General features: G+C 35.3%; 1 protein-coding gene and 1 pseudogene across 2 annotated transcripts in view; both read left to right on the top strand.

Moving 5' to 3' along the window:
• Positions 1–22642, top strand: part of CNTN5 (contactin 5) — a 1212510-nt gene that overhangs the window by 246489 nt on the left and 943379 nt on the right. The window contains exon 3 of the mRNA XM_079101923.1: positions 12017–12154. The gene's annotated coding sequence lies outside the window, so the exon portion shown is untranslated. The remainder of the gene's footprint in view (positions 1–12016; positions 12155–22642) is intronic.
• Positions 4732–6729, top strand: LOC306639897 (zinc finger SWIM domain-containing protein 3-like; annotated as a pseudogene). Its single transcript has 3 exons — positions 4732–4754; positions 4835–5174; positions 5288–6729. The product of its transcript is annotated as a zinc finger SWIM domain-containing protein 3-like (transcript).

Below are 22642 nucleotides of genomic sequence, written 5' to 3' on the forward strand. Positions count from 1 at the left end.
AAGAAAAAAGTGAGAGAAGAAGGAGAAAGAGGAAAAGAGAAAGAAGACAAGGAGTGGCAAGAGCTGTCTGTGTGTATTAAAAGTATCTGTACTCCTTTAGGGTTCACACTGTGGTAGGAGTATAAAAATATATTGTAGTGAGATGAAAAAGAAAGTGTCTTCAGGGAAGAGGTAACATGTGTATAATAAAGAGTGTATAATAAAGGGTTTTATAACATTGTGAATCCTCAATAGGTCTAGGGTGGGCGTAAGATTCTGTGTTTCTAAAAAAGGTCTAGGCAATCCTAATATTGCTGTTCTACAGAGCATGCTTTGAGTAGCAAAATAATTAATGGTGGGGTAGATATTGGTGTTTAATCCACATGGAGCAATGTGTACACTCTACATCATGGAATGATAAAAGTACTTGGTTTGGTAAGTAGTTTAATGAGCATAGGGACTACTAGATAATGGAATTGGAAAAAATAGACTGTAATAAGCTTAAGACAAAGATTTTGAACATCTTATTGACAAAAGGAAGCCTGCAGATACTTCTATTCATAAGTGTGGTGCTGTAGGTTTGTTGAAAGGAAGCTATAGACAATTATAGTTCAAAGACAGAACAAATCAGTCAGAGAAAGAGGGAAGGGAAAATTGTGAGGATACCACTACCATTGTCTGAGTAAGTAAAGCACCAGGCTAAACTTTAGCATTGGAGATGGAAGAGGAGGTACAGAACTAGCATTTATATCTGACTCATAATTACAAAATATAAAAAATACTAGACCAGAGTGGTTGGGATAAAACAATCTATGTCAAAAAATTTGTTTTATATTTTGTTTTATAGTACTTTGTTTTTGTCAAATAACTGTGTAGATGAAGCCATGTGAAAAAATAGGTAATACCGAGAAAGCAAACATAATGAGGTGGTATGAAAATCATGAGATTAAGGGTTAGAGAAGGTGTTCATGTTATGGATTAGACCTTAGAAGTATGAAAGATAAATGCTAGAAACAGGCCCCAATGTTGGTCACTTGCAGGTGAAGGGGGTGAACTCTTTGAAAAGAAAATGCAAGCTAGAGATAGTTTTTTCTTACATTATTTTTTTTTGAATTGGAAATCTACTTATAACTTTTGCCAGATAAATTTTGATAGGAATGTTCAAATGATAGAGAATCAAGTGTATTTGTATATCTCATGGGAATATGTGTATTTGAATTTGAAAAGTAGACTTGGGAAGGTAAAGCCCATAATGTTTGATCTTTTAATTAGATGATACAAGGAGCATACTGTTTTTAGAGGAACTATTACTGTTTTCTGATGATGACAGATGTCTTATGAAATGGTGTCCATAATCTGTCCTCCAAGGTCATCCTTCCATAGATGCTGACAATTGTTTAGTAAGTGATTATATTCAACATTGAAGCTAATAACTGCAAATCATGAATTAATTGATGAGAACAGACAGTTTGTCAATATTCAAATCCCTGGAGTCTATCCCTGGAGAAACGCATCTTCCTCCTGCCTCTTAGATGTTATGGCATTGTACCAAAATCAAACTGGAAAAGCAAGGTATAACACAATTCTCTGTGGATTTTTGTAAAATAATCTAGAATTTCTTAATGACTGGGAAATCATTTCATTGATAAATCATTTCCAAAATATATTGGACAATTTTATCTTCTGAAAACTCATAGTTATGAAAATAAACTTTAAAGTGTTGTGTTTCTCTCACCTATTTAAAGACATTTTCAAATTTGTTCCACTCTTAAGGTGATTCTGTAGTGGACTTTGGGGAATGAATTTTAATTTGAGCCACTTTTTCTCATGGCATTTATATTTATGAATTTCAGAAAACTGAACCATAATGTTCTAAGCACCTCAATTGGTCTTCACTGTTGAAATCACACTTTTTACCAGAGTTGAAGAAATGCCTTTTCATTCCATTGATGTGGAGCAAATCCCTCTGCTTCAATTAAGAGCAATTGGAGGGAACAGTGATAATAGAAGTCCAGCTCCAAGCAGGGTGTAAGGAAACCATGATGGGATCTGGCACCCAGCCAGGATGCCAGCCTGTATTTCATGGGTGTTACTTCACTGACAGTACCTTTGTGACATTTGTACCTTGACACCAGAAGTGCTAACAGCTGCAGTGCCCGTGGTGGGAAGTCAAGAATCACCTTTTCCAGCTTTAGTTGCTCTCAAAGATTCTCAGGATTCTCAAAGAATACAGGCTGTGAAAACTGCCTTCAACCTGCTATCTTCTTTGTGAAGACGTTTTTTAGTGGTGTGTGAAAAAGCAGCTTTACTCCATAACATTGGGTTTAAGGGAGATAAAAGTTTTTAGAGACTGAAGACACATGTGGCAAATGTGAGACAAATGGCAGTAACAAGGTTGGTCTGTAAGTTCATGGTTTTGTGAAATGAAATATTTCAACAACCAATTCTATGCTCTGTTATTTGCTGTAGGCAGACCTTTTGACCCTCCTCACTGAGGAAGCAAAAAGAGACTATGGAAGAAAAATTCTAGTTATCTTGAAGTTGAATGGTATTCTTAACTAATAGTGACAGATGTAACAGTATGACTTCTAGTGGCTGCTACTAATGGCAGAGCTTCAGGCTATCAGGAAATGAGGAAGGTCATGAGACAAGTGCATAAATGTGAGAAAGGAGTTCAAAAGACATAAAGGGTGAGAGCAGTTGTATAAAAGTTTATTTTGGGAACTTTGCCAGCCTGTCTTGATGTGTTCAGAGTTATTCTTGTTATATCAATGTGCTGCTAACATTTGAACATACTGTAGAGAACCAAAATCCTAAAAGGAAGATGCCACTACCTTCCGATGCTGTCAGGACCCACTAAGTACTGGTGACTCCTTTATTGTATATTAAAATCTTTTTATCATTTTTGTATTGTTACAATTTATATCTTAGAAATGAGAAAAATGTGTTAAACATAACTAATTTACATAGTTTGAACATGCTTAGGTGCTTAGGGGATACTCTGTAAAAACTTACTATAACAAAACTTCCTAAAAATGTTTCAATCACAAATATTTTCTGGCAGTCCAGAAGTTCTTTACAAAAAGTCTCTATTTTTAATTTCATGATTACAGGTCTTCCTTTGCACTTTTCAGAAATTACCCTATTTAAACCCCAAGTATAAAACTTTGTCTTTATTGATATTTTAAACATTTCTGTATATGCAAGGAAAATGTCTTTTAAACAAAATAAAAGCCCACAAATGTAAGAGAGATATTTGAGAAGGATATCATTCTGTTAATAACTTTAAATAAATAGAAACCAGATGAAACAGGAGGAGAGAAAAATATATGCAATTAAACATAATTCAACCACCTTTGGCTATTAAATTTTGTTTTCTTCAATTGTAGTCTAAGGTCCAGAGGATGTGAAGGAACAAGGTGATTTAATACAGCTGATGAGTGACTAGAATTCAGTATGATTCAGTGTGCCAACTCCCAATTTTAGGGTTTTTAGTGCACCATTCCTGAACATGCTCAGCAAGTCAAGTTTTTTTCCAGCCCTTATATTGTGGTTTATGTCAAAATGAAATCCTTGACTGGAGGAAGTATAAATAAATTGATTAAACATGATGGCATCATCTCATAGGAATTTCAAGAATTTTTAGAATTAAATGCATTTTTTCAATTAAATCTCAGTTGGGCAATTGAAGAGAGAAACACATCTTCCAAAACGTCCACAGGGAACTCCTGCAAATTTTTTCCATTTCATTGCTAATGAGCCATTTTCACCTGACTCCTGCTCCCATCACACCCCCTGAAGAACCAGCTGTCAGTTTCCACAGTTGAGCAGTTTGGTACCAGACAGGTGGCAGCAGGGTGGGGAAGAAATCATGTCAGTGGGATATAGTTAATCTGGAATTAGAATGATCCACCTGGTATCATTAAAAATTGACTGCACATCATGAATGGTTAACTACAATATAATCAACACTTTCATTAAAAGTTGAAATTTTAAATATTCTTGTAAGATAAATAAGAACGTGGCAGTAATTGAATATTTGAGCATTGATCCATATAGAAATGACATATTTTTATACCGTGTTTATCAAAAAAGTAGATCCTACATTCACAAATTTCTATAGCCTTCTGTAAGCGATAGACACTCTGTAAAAAAAAAAAAAAATTCTTGAAATCAGCAACAGTGATTCAAAGGCTTCAAAGGTCAATTGTATTTCAAAGTGTTTAATAAACTATGATACTAATATATGTATAAGTAAGGAAACTAGTGTTATCATTGGTATTTATCACATGGATTATTTATGATTTTCAGAAATTAGAATACTTCCTTTTGATAGCAAAGACATCCACAGCCCCTTATAAAGAGGTATGGCCTCAGGATCCTCTGGAGTTCCATATTAGGCCCCCTGGTGGGGCCACCCCTTAAGGAGTCCTGGACCCATGCCAGCCTGTGAACACTTGGTGTGACCTCTGATCCCTAGTGTGATCTTGGGCCCAGTAGGCCCTAGTCCTTAGCATGGGCCAAGGGGACAGCCACGGAGCTGGGCAGCTGCTTCAAGACCTATGAGGAGTTCAAAGAGTGCTTCAGCACCTACAAAAAGGAGAACAGGTGCTCCTTCATTTTCAGGGGCTGCATCTCTGTCCACTTCCACAACCTCAACCATGGCACCTCCATCTGTGTGGACATCCTATATGTGCAAGTGAAATTTGTCTGTATTTGGACCCAAACAGGAAGAGAACACAGGAGGCGAACATGAGCCCAGCATATATCCTCAGGTATGAGGAAAGACTAGATGGACACAGTGAACTTAGCACCCACCATGTACATATTGATTTCAAAATCGCTATTTCTGAAGGAAAACACCTTTGGCAAATTACAAAGGACAGTGTGCCTGTAAGACACTCCAGCCTGTGCTACCCACATTCAAGAAGGACCTTGATAAAGTTGACAAGTCCCCAGTAGAACCATCATTTTACCTAAATGAGGTACAAATGCCCTCAAAGCTAGAGCAGGCTAAGATAGCAAAAGTGATGAAGAACATTCTTAAGGTAGATGAGGGTTCCATGGCTTCCTTCAGTGTGGGCACTAACCAAGACCTGGACCAGCTGAACTTTCAGAGCAGCAAGATGAGTGACCTGTTCATCTGCTTCCCAGAGAATCTCTTGATGCACTGGGTGGAGAAAACCCAGGGCCATATCCTCTATGCTCTCTCTCTTTTTTTTTTTTTTTTTTTTTGCGATGCTGGGGATCGAACTCAGGGCCTTGTGCTTGAGAGGCCAGCACTCTACCGACTGAGCTATCTCCCCAGCCCCTCTATGCTTTCTTGATGGAGAATAAGGAACAAGAAGGTTGAGTGGTCCACTTTGCTGTGCTCAAGACTGAGACAGTCACCTCCATGGTCAAGATGCTGAGCATCTTCACAGAGTTTAACTCTGATTGGCCCAAGGTCAAGGTGGTCTTTGTGGACCCTTCATTCCCTCACCAGACCAACTATCAGGAGATCTTGCATGCTGCTGGCACTCTTGTTTGCATCTACCACCCAACCTGGCTCTTGGAGAAGTTATATAATAGTTCAGCAAATCCATCCTTTACAAGGCTCATGAAGGAAGTCCAGTGGGAAGCTGTGTTTGTCACTTCTGATGCCAGCCTTAATAATTTCTGTCAGATGTCCCAAGCCCTGCTAGATGAGGATCTCTTTAGCTTCCTATAGACCCACTGGTTCTCCTGTGAACTGTTATAGTACATGCACATGTACATATAGTACATGCCTGCATGTTTGTAATACCTGTATGGGCAGCCTCGACATCATCACCAGCAAGTTGTCAAGTCTCTTTCAGAAGCAGCAGTCCCTGCTGGACTGCATTCTGTGCTTTGTGGATTATATAGACTTTTTCAATACCAAGGGCTTGAAGAACTTACCCACAACTCCTCCCAAGTTAAAGAGAACCTGGATTCCAAGCATACCACCAAAGGCCAAGAAGCCTTTTGGAATCTGTGGAGGGAGCCTAATGGGAGAGTGTGGAAAAGTCAAAGCCAGACTCACAGCAAATTTAGTTGCAGCAGCTGTCCCAGGCAGCCCTCCCTGGGTGGCATACTAGACACCTTGAACCAGAGTGGCTCTGAACTAGCCTAAAACTGTGCCACAATGAGTGGGAAGTGGTACAGAATTCCACCATCTGGTGGATGTGGCTAGATCTCAGTGGACATTCAACTACTAGAGGACTCTCACCAGGTTAGCAAAGATGGCTGTAGCTGCAGCTGTTCCTTTCAACAATGGTATCACCTGCCTTGCTGACACATTTTGGCCCTGCTGCTTACCAGCCAGAAACCTGTAGGTGAAGCCATGGTGTGCCCAGGGTGGCAGAAGAAGTACCAGCACCTACTGGGGCCCAATGGGGAGCTCCAAGACCATGATGTGATCCACACACATACCAGCCTGAAAAGCAAGGTCAGACAGATATGATTCAGGACCTAAGCAGAGTTAGCAAACCTACTTATGCAAACTGAGGGGCCAGAGCTGGAAGAGTGCTATTCTACCCTGTACAAGATTGTGGACATCTGGGCTGACCCATGTTAGCCTCCTGAGTTCATTTAGCAGCCCAGAGACTTCAGGGATGTAGGCTGCCTGCCTTTCTTCTGGGGAGAACATGAAGAAGGTGAGGGATTCCCTGCTGCTGAAGCCACAATTCAGAACTGAATGATTTGCACTGGCTCAATTAGACCAAACTCCTCTCCTAGGAAGTGTGAGAGTTCAGAGTGGGTAGGTCATGATAGCGGACAGTGTTTTGATCAATGTCTTCCTTAATAGGGCTATAAATATTATTAAAAGAAAAAAATATATATATATGAGGGACCTCACTGTGATTGTGATTGTGCCCCTTTTCAGTCTGCCCTTTGGCATCCATGGATACTTCATTCATTGTTCAAGGCCAAAGTTATCCCCATACTGAAAGGTCACCTCTCTTTCTTTCCTATCCCCTTAGATGAGAATGTATTCTCCCTGCAGAGATGAACCCCTACCCCAGGATAGGATGAGACAAAATGGGCCTGGTAAAAAGGGTCTGTTTTCAGGAACAAAGAGAAGGAGGGTGGCCCTTGATTGTTGCTGTTCTTTATGAAGAATCTGTTATTTGTACCAATTTTTATTCATATTAAAGTCTTTTTTTTTTTTTTAAGAAAACTTCCTTGATGTAGCAAACAATATCCAAAAGCACATGATGCAACTTATCTATCTTGTCATAACTATGGTTATATGTACTTAGTTAAGTTCCTATTTTCTTCCAGCATAGAAATCATCCCTACTGAACTTCCCCCTTTGCCGGGGTCCAGCCCTAGCAGGGGTTGTGTGTCCCTGGTGGATGGGAGGCATCGGCATGGTGGAGAAACAGCAGAGACACCAAGTGTTCTGAGGCTGAATCTGTATCTTTATTTTTTCTGTCAGCCTTTTTATAGATATTTTTCTTTAGTAATGATTATATCATTTTATGGTTAGTTTAAAATAAGAAAAACCTTCCAAAGTACAATCTATGCTTCTTCTCAAAGTACACATTCTCTCTGTATGATAGCCCAGACCAAAACAACCTTATTTCCCAGCTAGATTAAAACAACCTTGTCTTCCAGCTAAACTGAGGGCACATGATCTGCCAGCCTTCAACCTTCAGAAAAAGCACATTACTAGATTTTCTGAGAAACTACCCCTACCATGAACTCCAGTGTTTAATAGTGAAAAGCTTTTACTATTATTAACAAGGGGCAAAGAAATCAACTTATAGTTAATATTTAGTCTATTCTATCTCATAAAATGGCAGACTACAATCTTATTCTGATTCTCAAAGAATTAAACTAAACATAGGGAAAACACAAATTATATTTATGACTAAACTAAATATTTTTATTATATAAAGTATCTCTAGAATCAACTATTAAAACTAGGAGAGCAACAAAGGCTAAACACTGCATCCAAGCTCAGAGGAATGCCTCTTTATCCATCTATATTTAGATATTATTATTCTAAAGCAATCACAGACTCCTTTTAACTCGAGCACAGCTACAATTGTTTATTTTCATATATATTTTCATATGTATTATCTAAGTATTATTGCTAAATTTTTATTGTGTACTATTTTGTGTCCCAATACAGTAAAACCTTCCCAATTTTTTCCAATAAGTTTCTCACAACATATTGATTATTAATATTAAAAAGCAACTACACATGGAGACATGCCATGCCTTTGGCCCCCAAGAGGGAGGATGATCAACAGAACTGTGTCAAGTGTTGAGTCCTGTACTCCTACAGAACCATGTCAAGTTTTGGAGTGGTAGGAAATAGATACGGCACCCCTTGAATGCTCAGCAATGGACTGGATGATCTTCCTTTGATTCCACAGCACCTAGACAGTGTCCTATTAGAGCATTTATTTTATAGCATTGGCACTGGCTGTTCACCAGTCTCACACATGGAGCATAAAATGCTTATGAATTTTGAATTTTATGAATTTGTTTACTTTTGAATTTCCAATGATTAACATAGTTCATAGCACATAATGGAGTCTCAAGACATTATGTGTATACTATTGGATTCAGTTGCATGCATCAAGTACAGAAACAGAAAAAAAGCACCCACATCCACTACTTTTTCCGATTTGCAATTTTAACTACATTTTGGTTACAGATAAAGAAAACTGAGCTGTAAAGGATAATGGCAATGGAATTCAGGCAGAGAAATTAAATGCCACATGCAGGAAAATAAAAAAAATAATTTAAACAGAAGTAGCAATGGGGAAGAAACAGAGCTGAGATAGACATAGAGATCAAAGAAATATGATTGGGAAAAGAATTGAATTTATGGGTAAGAAAGAATGAGATGTTAGAAATGACTTTAAGATTCGTGTCTTACAAAACTGGGGAGATAGTGGAATCATTCACAGACTGAAGACACCAGGCAGTGATGTGATTATTGTGGCTGCTGTTATGAGGAGTCACAAAGGAACACAGACATAGTTCCTGGTTTCAGGTTTAGACATGTTAATTTTGTCATGACTCTCAGAAACCCAAGCAGGATATTATGGAAATATATTTGAAAGCATGTTGTGTTTAAGTCATATATTGAAATTGTGGATTGCCTAGGAAGGCAGCAGAGAAGGAATTAAAGAAGGCCAGGGTCAATATTGATGAATCCAACACTGAGGTGCCTGATGAGGTACAGGAAAAGAAAAGTGAATTATTGAGAAAAGTAGATAACACTAAGTGGAATTTAATGTGAGGTATAAAAACAAAGCAAGTATAGATATCTTCTTTGTGGAACTGGGTTGCACAATGTAAGAATAGAATTGGGCAAAAGATAAAGCAGACTGTGGTGTTGAGGAAGTGTGTGTGTGTGGTCATTTGATTCTAGAGAGCAGGGCTGTTCTTAGAGTTACTATGTTGCCAATAGATAGTAAAAAACAACTCAAGGCTTAGTTATAAAAGTTTTCAAGATAATTTTTATTATTCATTTCCTTAGTCACCCACACACTAAGAGTAGAAAATTATGAATAGAGTCTATTAAAGATGATCACTCTGGATTGAGGCCAAAATTTTTTCCAATCTAATAAAAGAGAAAAAAAATTACAAAAAGACAACATATACATTGGAAATGGTTTGAAATAGAGACATTTAGGAATGTAGAGAAGAAAAATATTGTGTGGTTGGGTGGATTTATAAATTTAAAATGAATTTAAGGGCTTATTTTTTCTTATGTAAAATATAATCCACATTAGATTTTTTTAAAAGTCCCAACAAAACTGTACAAGATGAATTAATATTGACTGAAAGTGAATGAAGCAGGTTTGTGAATAATGGGTTGGTTCACCTTTTTTTTGAGTAAGTCCATAAGTAAAAGTTCTTGAGGTATTAGGGTAAAATTGAATGTGATTTTAAAAGAAAGAAACAGAGAAAAAAAGCATAGACTGCCAAAGTTCATAGTCTTTCCTAACATGTAACTTGACAGACAGCAACTGACACATGTAAAACTCTCAGTTTATTAAGTCTTTTTTGGTAACATTTTATTAGGGGTAGGATCAGAAATCATTATCCCCAGAAATGATGAATAATTTGCTTATGATATGAAATAAATATGTGTCAGAAACCTGAAGAAATCTGACTTTTGACTTCAATTGAGTAATTTCTATACCACAACGTGCTCTCTTAAAAACAGTCATGAGCATATTAATAAGACAAAACTGAGAAACCTTGCTTCTGAGAAGCAAACTTTGTGGAGGGGGTGGTAAACAATAACAACTACCACTGTTAACACTGTTCACAATAGTTTCTTTTTTTGCTATATTCATAATTAAAGTGGGACCATAATAATTTTGCATATTTATTACATGCGCAATACATACTGAACATGTTGGTAAGCTCATTCACATATTAAGTATCTCTTTTATTCCCAATAATGAGAAAGTTGATGCACTGTGTAGCTGTGCAGAAGTATTGAGAGCAATGGGAGCACAAATCCTGACTTCCAAAGACTTCTAATGACAACCCAAACCAAGAGAAACAAATCTCAAGTCCTAAGTCAAGCATTGCCGTTCTCTCTCTTTTTTTTAAACTTTATTTTATTTACTCTTTTATGTGGTACTAAGGATCGAACTCAGTGCCTCAAACATGCTAGACAAGAACTCTACCACTGAGCCACAACCCCAGCCCTGCTGTTCTCTTAAGTCACTCACTCTTCCTACCAAAGTTTGTAAACCTAAAAAAAAAAAAAAAAAAAAAAAAAAACTTACGCTTGCCTCTCTTTTTCATTTTAAAATTTGTGTGCTAAGCCATAGAGTAGAAATTTGTAATTCCCAAAATGTTGAGAAAGAAGGAAAGAATAAAAGAAAAAGACGGAAGAGGAAAGAAGAAAGGGATGGAAGAAGAAAGAACAAAGAAGGAAATTCATAATCCCTTTGCTCCTAATTTCTCAACAAAACTGACACCAACTTGATTGTTAAGGACATCAGGATATGTCAATCTGTTTTATCACATGGTTTTGTACTCAGAGTAAGCCTGACAGAAGATTATCTTTCAGTGTTACTTTTAAAACAAGTCAATTGTGTACTACAGTGATATTTAGAATATGGGTTTGATATCAGAAATAAAAGCCAGGGATAAAGAAAATCTGATGTTGACTCATGAAATTGCTAATATTCTACCATTTTAGTCTAAGGGAAATGACAGTTTCATATGGTTCCAACTAATATAAGATATAGTTATTAAGATCAATCATCATGGTGTGGAGTATACAGAATTCAAATACATTTTTCAATCTTATTAAATATGCACCTTAGGTTTCCCTTGACTCTTGATATGGTCTTAATATGGAATTCAAGTTCATGACCTTCAGTAATTAATCTAATGCTCCAAAATTTCTGTTCCAGTTTAGTTATTTGAGATATGTCATATATACAGGTAGTTTTACTCTGTTTTTTATACTAGCACATTTACAAATCTATCAAAGAATAAATTATATTTAAGTACGATTTTTATTGAATGGTTAATTTCATGAAACAATGAATTTTGATGGAATTAACAAAAATAGTGGTAGTTCATGTAAGTAAATTTTGCAGGTACCAGAGAACAAGCACTCACTGTTCTCAACACGTTTTAAAAATGTGAATCACTTGTAAGTTTTTAAGAAGAAATAGCACACATTTTAAATCCTTTAAGTGAAATAAATAACAGAATAAAATTACACATGCTAAAAATAGCATGAGATCATTATAAAATAATTAGGAAAGCTAAAAGAGATGAAAATAAAGGTATAAATTAATATGTTAAATGCATTAAGTTATTGTAACTTATGAAAGCTTACAGTTATACTCTTCTGTATTTTCTTCAACACAAAAGAGGGGAAAAAATCTATACATATTCGTATGAGCAAAAAAGAATTCTGATTACCTGTTTAACTAAATAGAACTGATATGAAATATTTGATAAAACAGTGGATTTGGGTCAAATAAAAAAATTGGAAAAGGACCATTTTAATCACAATAATCTCATTTTTAAACAGGTGTTCTTAAAGGACTGACATTCAATGCAATTCAAGATCTACAAAGCATTGTTTCTGCATGACCCCTACAGAAGGATTACTTTACAGAAACGAGTTCCTTGTTCAACAGCATAATTTGGACCCTGTTTCAGAAAGCAGGTACTGTTTTTGTGTGTGTATGTTAAACTGTATTCAAAACTGAAAAGAATGCTAACGAAAATCAAAAGCATGAAACCCTTGTGGCCAATTTTGTAGCTGCTCATTTATAGAGTTGCTTCAATGTGATTAAAGCTTAATATGTTGTGCACTTAAATTAAGTATATGTTTTATCTTTGAATTGTAAACATTTTAATAGCATCAGTAAACAAACACTATTGATATTCTAAAAATACTAAGTTAAAAGTGGTAAAATATTTTGTTTTTATTTGATTTTAGTTTGACTCAAGCATAGCAAGTGTACAAAGATAGTGTAAAATTATGAAAAATAGTAAGAGAAGCAATACTCTGGAATAACCTCCTGCTTCCTGATATTTTCATCAGTTAATGTGCACTGTGCTAGTGGATACAGTTTGTGCTTTTGATGTGCTTCAGTTTGAAGACTGCCATTAAGAAAAATAAACAGGAAGTCATTCTCAGAAAGAGGGGGAGTCATCCCCATCAGGGCAGGGGCTCTACTGAAGAGAAATGACTTAATACTCTTTGTGCAGTAACTTCACTTTCTTACATATATATAATGATAATGGAAATCACTAAATAGTAATTATACCTATTATGAGGACAGTTTACTATTGTGTGACTTAATAATAGTCCTTTAAAATGGAAACCCTAAAATACTTTAAAGTCATGATTAGATACACATTTAATATTCATGACTATGGGTACCAATAAACTATTTCAAATTAAATCCACTCTGCACTAATTAACTACAATACTTATGAGGTATTTTTTAGAATATCTATGAAGGAGGTCATTATAATCTGCATCTATAATGATTTTTACTTATTTTTCATTACTTATAAAATAATGACAACATCAGCTCCATTTTCAAAGCTGTTACATCTGTCCTCTAATCTGTCAGTTTAATTCACATTTAATTGATTCAATGTATTGGAGTGTATTTTCCTCAGCTTATTCTACATTTTCAGTTTCTGTGAGCTTGGAATTTAGGGTAAAAGAAGAAAAGAGACTAAATCTGAGTTTGAGTTAGAGTGATTAGTGGTTCTCAGGGCCTGAAGTTTTACCACTACATTTAATTTTACTTTCTAATTAGCCATATCCAAATTTCAGTCGGTTATTACAGAAAAGTTTGCACTTCCCCTGTCTTTTATTCATTCATTAAATCATGCTAATTTGCTATTCTGACTAAAGTACCTAACTGTACTGGGTATCCTTAGGTTTGTGGAAAAAGTAACCATAAATTTTCTTCTATAGAAAAATAATTTATAAAACAAAGAAAGAGAAAGAATTTAGAAGGGAACAGAAAGTCTTTAACAGTGAAACTCCAAACCATGGAAAGAGCGAGTTTCTCATAAATTAGTACATGGCTATATGCTAATATTAGAAAGTTGTTATGTAATTTTGTCATTATAGTTCTACTTGTTACAAAAAGAATAATCTCAGAATAGATATGATGTACAACATTAAAATAATAATCTGTATTCTTTCTACAAGCATGAGCACCTTGGAAAATGTTATTTCCTGTACGTAAAGTGTTTTTCTTTGACTCTTAATGATGGCAGCATCTGAATAAATCAAAATCCATATTAAATTTCTACTTCTACTTCTGATGTATCTGTAATTCACAAGTAAATTAAATCTAGGTACCTTTGTTGAGATTTGAAATGTTGGAAATAAGTTGTGTGTGATGCTTGTGAAATTCAAAGAAATCCAATTGTACAACTGAACACTGTAGTATGAGGTTTCAGATGCCACACTCACTTCCAGATGGGTGATGCACACGCAATGTAAATCTCTGTTAGACCTACCAACAAATAGAAGTAGAATGGAGTAAATACCTGGACCACCTGTGAAGTAGTACATTCTATTAATTACTAACTGAATTGTATTAAATTCGTGCAGTTCAACAGAGCTCTAATTAATTTTTGAGAAGAGGCTTTTTGTCAACCTATTAATAAATCCAGGTTTCAAGTTGAGGATATGGAGTTTATTCAGCTGTACAGGGAACCTATGGAAGCTTGTTGGCAGATCATAGTTCACTCTCATTATGTCACCCTGGTTATTGCTCTACCCAGCTGATTGAAAAAACATATTGGTAGAAGAGGAGGCAATTGAAACAGATGAGACAGACTGAACACTGCAAAAGGACATAAGTGAATTACAATTGATGAATCTTTTGAGAGTGGATTCATAGTGTCACTTTAAATAGAGCCTCATTTCATTCACGTATGGTGCCTAATATGTCACTACAACCACTAAAAACTTTCAGGGGAGACACTGACAGTTTAATTTTGACACAACCAACTAAATTCCTCCCATAATAGGAGACAACATATATTAAAAGGGGTCCTGAGTTCAGCCTCTTAGAATGAAATGCTTCACTCAGTACCTTGCACAACCCTGAAGTAGACATTGGCTCAGTTCCAAGAGGAAGAGCTTCCATCCATTAAAGAGGAGCCTGCGTGGCTCTGGGTTTATAGATTTTAACAGTTGGCTGGCTTCTCATCACTGATGAAAGGAAACCTCTACTCCTTAGCATTAAAACAACTGAAGGGTACTATAGTTGAAAAGAATAAAGTAGAAAGTTTTCCAAATTTCAAAATGTAATTTTCATCATTAATTTCAATGAAAAATTTCATAGAAAAATTTTAAAAACCTTTGCATGCATGACTGCCATATATACTATATATAATGTATTATGTATTATATATGTATATTAATGTTAACAGCACTGTTACATGTTAAAATGTTCAAAATGTGGTATTCAGAGTTGACATCTTAAGGAAATTTCCGTGGAGACAGTTTGAATACTATGAAGAATTTTCTATGAATCAGAGTGTCCACAGTAGTCTTTCAGGGGCAATATGTCCAGATCAATAGAAAAGGGCATTGTTAACTGTCAGGAAGGGAGCTAGAATAGTTCCTTACAAGATTGTTATTCAATAATAAAATCTTAATTAATTTTGAAGTGATTGTTCTTGACATCTACATTTTGCCATTTTTAAAATTAGTTATTTTTAAGTATATTGGTAGTTCTTTTTTAGAAAATATTGTTTTGAAATATTTTATGGGAATTTTTTATATGAAATGCATAAAAATTTCTACAGATGTGAACTAAACTAGAATATGTAAGATTTATTAATTGGTATGAAATATTGTACAGTCAGAAGTTACATAAACTTCCTACGCAGAATTTATCTCTATCTGCCAGTTGTGAAGGGGATGGTTCACTGGCTATTTGTAGATTATTCTCTGTATAAGCCTGTTGATAGAAGACATATTGAAGAATTAATATTTCTCAATTTGGAGTTCCTAAGGAAATGAAAGAAAACTGTTTACCCAAAGCCAGAAGGAGAGGCAGAAAAAGTATAAATTTCAGAGTGATGACATGATGACATGCTTTATAGTGCAGAAACATTTGCTAGCATGATAAAAGGCATTCATACATTTTAAATATCTGAACACTTTGACTAATGTGCATTTATGGAAAATATTTCATATGTGATACTTGCCCAGTAAATAGTACATCTTGTTGGATATTTACATTATGGAAAGAACTCAGAAAAAATATTTATATTTACTCAGAACCATGCTTTCCTGTGCTTGTTAAAAAGACAAGAAAGACAGCAAATCCAAAATAAATTTTCTGGAATTTATTTTTTAATATGAGAAAATTTTCACCCAATCCTTACATGCAAGCAATGGAGATAGTCTGAATTCTCAGTCACTAACACTGAAAAATCCCCCTACAATATATAAGGGACTTTATCTCTCTCAGTAGATGGGTATAAAACTCAGTTAATGTCTCCATACTAAGCCTAGTACACAGGGTGAATTCCAGACAAACAAATAATTAATGAGATACAGACTCTTCCCTAAAAACTCACATTTGCAAAGTGTATTGAAGTAGTTAGGATGAATGGAAAGATTATAGACTTTGGAATAAGGCAGACCTAAAAAGGAATCTCTATATTAATATTATCTACCTGTGTAAATTTGAGCTCTTGTCCTAGTTTTTATGAACCTCAGGTTTCCATCAACTAAAGGTAATACCTCATTTTTTTCAGAGTATAAGTTGAAATAAAACATATCTACATTTATGTATAAACACAGTAGCACACACATGTGCCCACATACACTCACATAATCAGATGAATTTGATTTGAAATGTGTAAGATATTTAAACAGATGGTTGCTGTTGTGATAAAATAAGAAATATAGGCTTTTAATCACTGAGCAGAACAGACCTTTTTCAGAATGTGATAAGATTTTCAAGAAAACAAAAAAAGAATAGAAGGAGGAAATATAAGAGAAAGAGATGAAGGGGAGAAGACAGGAGCAAAGAAGGAAGTAATACAGTGACCCCATTTCTTGTCACTAATATTTGTACCCTGGGAGCTTTTGTGAGATATAAGAGTAACAGAAAAATGTTATGATACTATCATAAATGATAATAAAATGGAATTGTAAAACAGCTCTCATTCATAGTTGAAATATTGATTATATAGTACTTTGCTGGATTTGGGTTTGGTACATTGCAACATGTCCTAATTCTCATGTTCCTGGGTATTTTAGAGGCCTGGAAACCTACTAACTGCATTTCTCATATCATTTTTCCACAGTGTTCTGTATTTCATGTCACATTAAATGGGAGACACATGAGATAGGGAAGGTGTAGGGAAGCAAAAGACCTGCCACTGTCTTTCCAGCTACTTGGGCTCCAGTGGCTTTCCTTGATGTCACATGTCTCAGTCCTGGAAGCTGTGCTTATTGCTGGTAATCACTTAAAATCTCTGTGATGTCTAACTCTTTGAAAGCTAGCAATTAATCTAAGATTTTCACTATGGTCATTCCTGACATTTCTTCCTTCAGCAATTCCAACTTTTTAACATCTAATATCTAAATTCCTTTCTGCATAAAGTACCTTGATTTTATTGTTGTTTTATTCTGACAAAACCTTGACAAAGAGAAGATACCTAAATACACACACACACACACACACACACACACACACACACACACACCAAATAAATGCAGAAGTCTAAGATAGTACATAAAAAGAGAGGCATGTTAGGCAAAACACTTGGTTTTAAAAAGGTCATAATCTGCCCTCACTTGGTGTTATCTTGGTGTAGCTTCACAAAGTTAATCTAACATAATTAAGACAGCATAATATGGGGCAGGTAGGGTCCTGAGGCAGCCCTCTGGAAGAGAACAGATTTTCACACAGAAATTTTTTAATGTCTCTATGAAAACTTGATACGAAAGTGAAATGAAACTGCAGATCAGTGGAGAAAGAATGTCCTAGCCAATAAAGTGTGCTAGTAAAATATACTGTCCACAAATATAACTAAAATTAGATCTCTCAGCATATCATAAGCAAAGAAGGAAAAAAACATTATATTTAAAACCTTAATTTTGAACTTTAAGTAAGAAAATATTGTATAACCTTAATATAGAGAAAAAATGTTTAAACAAAGTGTGTGAGTCAGCTTTCTATTCCTATAAAAATACCTTAGGTAATCCACATATAAAGAGAAAAGCCTTATTTTGGCTCACAATTTTGAGGTTCTAGACCATGGTCAGTTGGCCCCGATGCCTTTGAGCCTGTGACAAGACAGCACATTGTTAAGTAGAGCACCTGACAGCAAAACCACCCGTCCCATGGTCAGAAAGTCAAAAAAGAAAGAAATGAAGGACTGGAATCTCTACCCCATTGAAGGGCATGCTCCTTAATCGCAGAAAGATCTCTCAATAGCCTCTATCTCTCAACAGCGCTGTGGGCTAGAGAGCAAGCCTTAACACATGGGCTTTTCAGGATATTCCAGATCTAAACTGTAGGAAGAAAGCATGTTCTATAAATGAGTAGATTATAATGAAAAACCTAAGTGAATTTTGCCTGTAAATTAAAATATAAGTTTACAAATTTGAGACTGGCCTGGGCAACTTACTAAGAACCTGTTTCAAAAAAAAAAGGGGGGGGGGGTACTGGGTGAGTGAATTATGTGTCCTTTTCAGGAATACTATATCAAAATTAGGAAGTAGAAAACCCTACAGCTAATGTAGGGTGGATTAACATTAATAAATTAGGCAATTAATAACAAAGATGACTGTAAATTGTTTCTAAGGGACATTTTTCTGCCTTAGTAAACTAAGAAGCAATAACCTGGGTTCAAACGTGGAGTTCTATCTAATGGACAGTATTATTCCTTTAGCACAATAGTATTTCTTTTTATTTTGAAAATTTTTATGTTTGTCCGTTGTAATTTAGAAATAGGTACCACTTTATGGTTTTTAGTGATTAGACAACATAGGTAAGACATAATAAATTGTCACAAAAGCTCTGATAGCTTTTAAACTGCACACAGTGGCACAAAGTATTTTTGGTTGGTCAATTCTATTTACGACCATGATTGCAAATGTCATTTTAAAATGTTATGATCTTATTTTAATGATAGTTTAGAAAAGTTGATTATTTACTTTAGAAACCATTTTTAACCTAGTTTATTTCTGATATTTAAAAAAGGGGGGAAACAATACTTTCTAATTTTTATCACATGAAATTTGGGTTAATTTTTGAGGCTATGCTTTCACATACCATGGAACAGATATCTTTCAGGGAAATGAAGAGGCTTAAGATTAGGGTCTCATTGTAAGTACTTACTTATAAATTCTCATTTATTTTTCTTCCTGGTTTATACAATATTGAAACTCTGTAAGACTTAGTTTCACCACCACCTCATAGGCTTAATCTATAGACAATTATCTCTATTATGATAAATGCTTCATATTATGTATGTACTTTCAAATAGGTTGATAAACAAAAATAATCATTTCATAATTATATCCTAAATATAAATTTTAATATTTTAAGATATAATATTAAGCTAGTTCTTTAAATAAAAACTAGTGAAGTATATGAGATTTTATCTAGGCTAAAGAAGGAGAAAGATTACCCTTGTGTCTACATGTCAGTATAGCTAATCATATTGTTCTATGACTTCAGTGATACGTAGAAATAGAAATAACAGAGATGAGTACAGTAGACTTTTCCAAAGGCTGAGTTTTCCAGGTCATTTAATCCTCTCTACTGTCTTCAAAACTCTCCAACAGAGTTAATAATAACAGATTTTCACATTATTGTTCTCATGGTAACCTGTTTTGGTAGAAAATAAAAATTCAATATTATCAAAGCAATGGGTAAAAATACAGTGATCAACTCACCAAATTTCTGATTTTCCTCCCATACCCTCTGTGCTTATGCCTTTCTCTCTCTCTTTCTCTCTTGCACACACACACACACACACACACACACACACTATGTGTGTTGATGCATTATGTCCTTCTATTAGAATGAACTATCAAGAATAAATCAATATGAGGGAATTAAACAGAAACAAAAAGGACCAAAGCATGTAAGGATTGAGCAGTAAAGGGCACATCCTTTGCTCTTAGATCTCAGACTCTCACAACCACATAAACATCTATGAAAACATTTCTGACAGATTTTGTAGTGCAGTTTCACAATTTATGATAGATTAATGTAGAATGTAAGAAGATAACAGGACATCTAGATATCAGGACATCTAGATGCACTATTATTTTTTTATTATTTTTTTTATTGTAAACAAATGGGATACATGTTGTTTCTCTGTACATGGCGTAAAGGCATACCATTTGTGTAATCATAAATTTACATAGAGCAACGTTGTTTGATTCATTCTGTTATTTTTCTCTTCCCCCCACCCCTCCCACCCCTCTTTTCCCTCTATACAGTGCTTCCTTCCTCCATACTTGCCCCCCTCCCTAACACTAACTCTAACCCTAACACTAACCCTTCCCTCCCCCCCATTATGTGTCATCATCCACTTATTAGCGATATCAGTTGTCCTTTGGCTTTTTGAGATTGGCTTATCTCACTCAGCATGATATTCTCCAATTTCATCCATTTGTCTGCAAATGCCATAATTTTATCATTCTTTATGGCTGAGTAATATACCATTGTATATATAACCACAGTTTCTTTATCCACTCATCAATTGAAGGGCATCTAGGTTGGTTCCACATTCTGGCTATTGTGAATTGAGCTGCTATGAACATTGATGTGGCTGTATCTCTGTAGTATGCTGATTTTAAGTCCTTTGGGTATAGGCCAAGGAGTGGGATAGCTGGGTCAAATGGAGGGTCCATTCCAAGTTTTCTAAGGAATCTCCACACTGCTTTCCAGAGTATTCTTGATAATCGCTATTCTAATTGGGGTGAGATGGAATCTTAGGGTGGTTTTGATTTGCATTTCTCTTATTACTAGAGATGTTGAATATTTTTCCATATGTTTGTTGATTGCTTGTAGATCTTCTTCTGTGAAGTGTCTATTCATTTCCTTAGCCCATTTGTCGACTGGATTATTTGAATTCTTGGAGTAGAGTTTTTTGAGTTCTTTATAGATTCTGGAGATTAGTGCTCTCTCTGAAGTATGATTGGCAAAGATATTCTCCCACTCCGTAGGCTCTTTCTTTGCATTGCTGATAGTTTCCTTTGCTGAGAGAAAGCTTTTTAGTTTGAATCTATCCCAGTTATTGATTCTTCCTTTTATTTCTTGTGCTATGGGAGTCCTGTTACGGAAGTCTGATCCTAAGCCGACATGTTGAAGATCTGGACCTACTATTTCTTCTATAATCTGCAGGGTCTCTGGTCTGATTCCGAGGTCCTTAATCCATTTTGAGTTTAGTTTCGTGCATGGTGAGAGATATGGGTTTAGTTTCATTCTGTTGCATATGGATTTCCAATTCTCCCAGCACCATTTGTTAAAGAGGCTATCTTTTCTCCATTGCATAATTTTGGCACCTTTGTCTAGTATGAGAAAATTGTATTTATTTGGGTTTGTGTCTGTGTCCTCTCTTCTGTACCATTGATCTACCTTTCTATTTTGGTACCAATACCATGCCATTTTTGTTACTATTGCTTTGTAGTAGAGTTGAAGATCTGGTATTGCAATACCCCCTGTTTCACTCTTCCTGCAAAGGATTGCATTAGCTATTCTGGGTTTCTTATTCTTCCAGATGAATTTCATAATTGCTTGCTCTATTTCTGTAAGGTACATCATTGGGATTTTAATTGGAATTGCATTGAATTTGTATAGCACTTTAGGTAGTATTGCCATTTTGACAATATTAATTCTTCCTATCCAAGAACATGGAAGATCTTTCCGTCTTCTAAGGTGTTCTTTAATTTCTTTCTTTAGTGTTCTGTGGTTCTCATTGTAGAGGTCTTTTACCTCTTTTGTGAGATTGATTCCCAAGTATTTTATTTTTTTCAAGGCTATTGTGAATGGGGTAGTTTTCCTAATTTCTCTTTCTGAGGATTAATCACTTATGTATAAAAATGCATTGGATTCGTGAGCATTGATCTTGTAACCTGCTACTTTACTGAATTCACTTATGAGTTCTAAGACTTTTCTGGTGGAATTTCTAGGTTCCTCTAAATATATAATCATGTCACCAGTGAACAGGTGTAGTTTGAGTTCTTCTTTTCCAATTTGTATACCTTTAATTTCTTTGTTATGTCTAATTGCTGTGGCTAGAGTCTGAAGAACTATGTTGAATAGAAGTGGTGAAAGAGGGCATCCCTGCCTTGTTCCAGTTTTTAGGGGGAATGCTTTTAGTTTTTCACCATTTAGAATGATATTGGCCATGGGCTTAGCGTACATGGCCTTTACAATGTTAAGGAATGTTCCCACTGTCCCTATTTTTTCTAGTGTTTTGAGCATGAAAGGGTGCTGTATTTTATCAAATGCTTTTTCTGCATCTATTGAAATAGTCATGTGATTCTTGACTTTAAGTCTATTGATATGGTGAATTACGTTTATTGATTTCCTGATGTTGAACCAACCTTGCATTCCTGGGATGAAACCCACTTGATCATGGTGCACTATCTTTTTAATATGTTTTTGTATGCGATTTGCTAAAATTTTGTTGAGAATTTTTGCATCGATGTTCATTAAGGATATTGGTCTGAAATTTTCTTTCCTTGATGAGTCTCTGTCTGGTTTAGGTATCAGTGTGATATTGGCTTCATAGAATGAGTTTGGGAGGGTTCCCTCCTCTTCTATTTTATGGAATACTTTGAGAAGTATTAGAATGAGCTCTTCTTTAAAGGTTTTGTAGAACTCGGCTGAGAACCCATCTGGGCCGGACTTTTCTTTGTTGGTAGGCTTTTGATGACTTCTTCTATTTCAGTACTTGAAATTGGTCTATATAAATTGTGTATGTCCTCCTCGTTCAGTTTAGGCAATTCATATGTCTCTAGAAACCTGTTGATGTCCTCGAAATTTTCTATTTTGTTGCAGTATAGATTTTCAAAATAGCTTCTAATTATGTTTTGTATTTCAACCCTGTCTGTTGTGATATTTCCTTGTTCATTCTGAATTTTAGTGATTTGGGTTTTCTCTTGTCTTCTCTTTGTTAGTGTGGC

Source organism: Sciurus vulgaris, assembly GCF_902686455.1.
Source record: "Sciurus vulgaris genome assembly, chromosome: 11".
In the NCBI taxonomy this organism is placed as follows: Eukaryota; Metazoa; Chordata; class Mammalia; order Rodentia; family Sciuridae; genus Sciurus; species Sciurus vulgaris.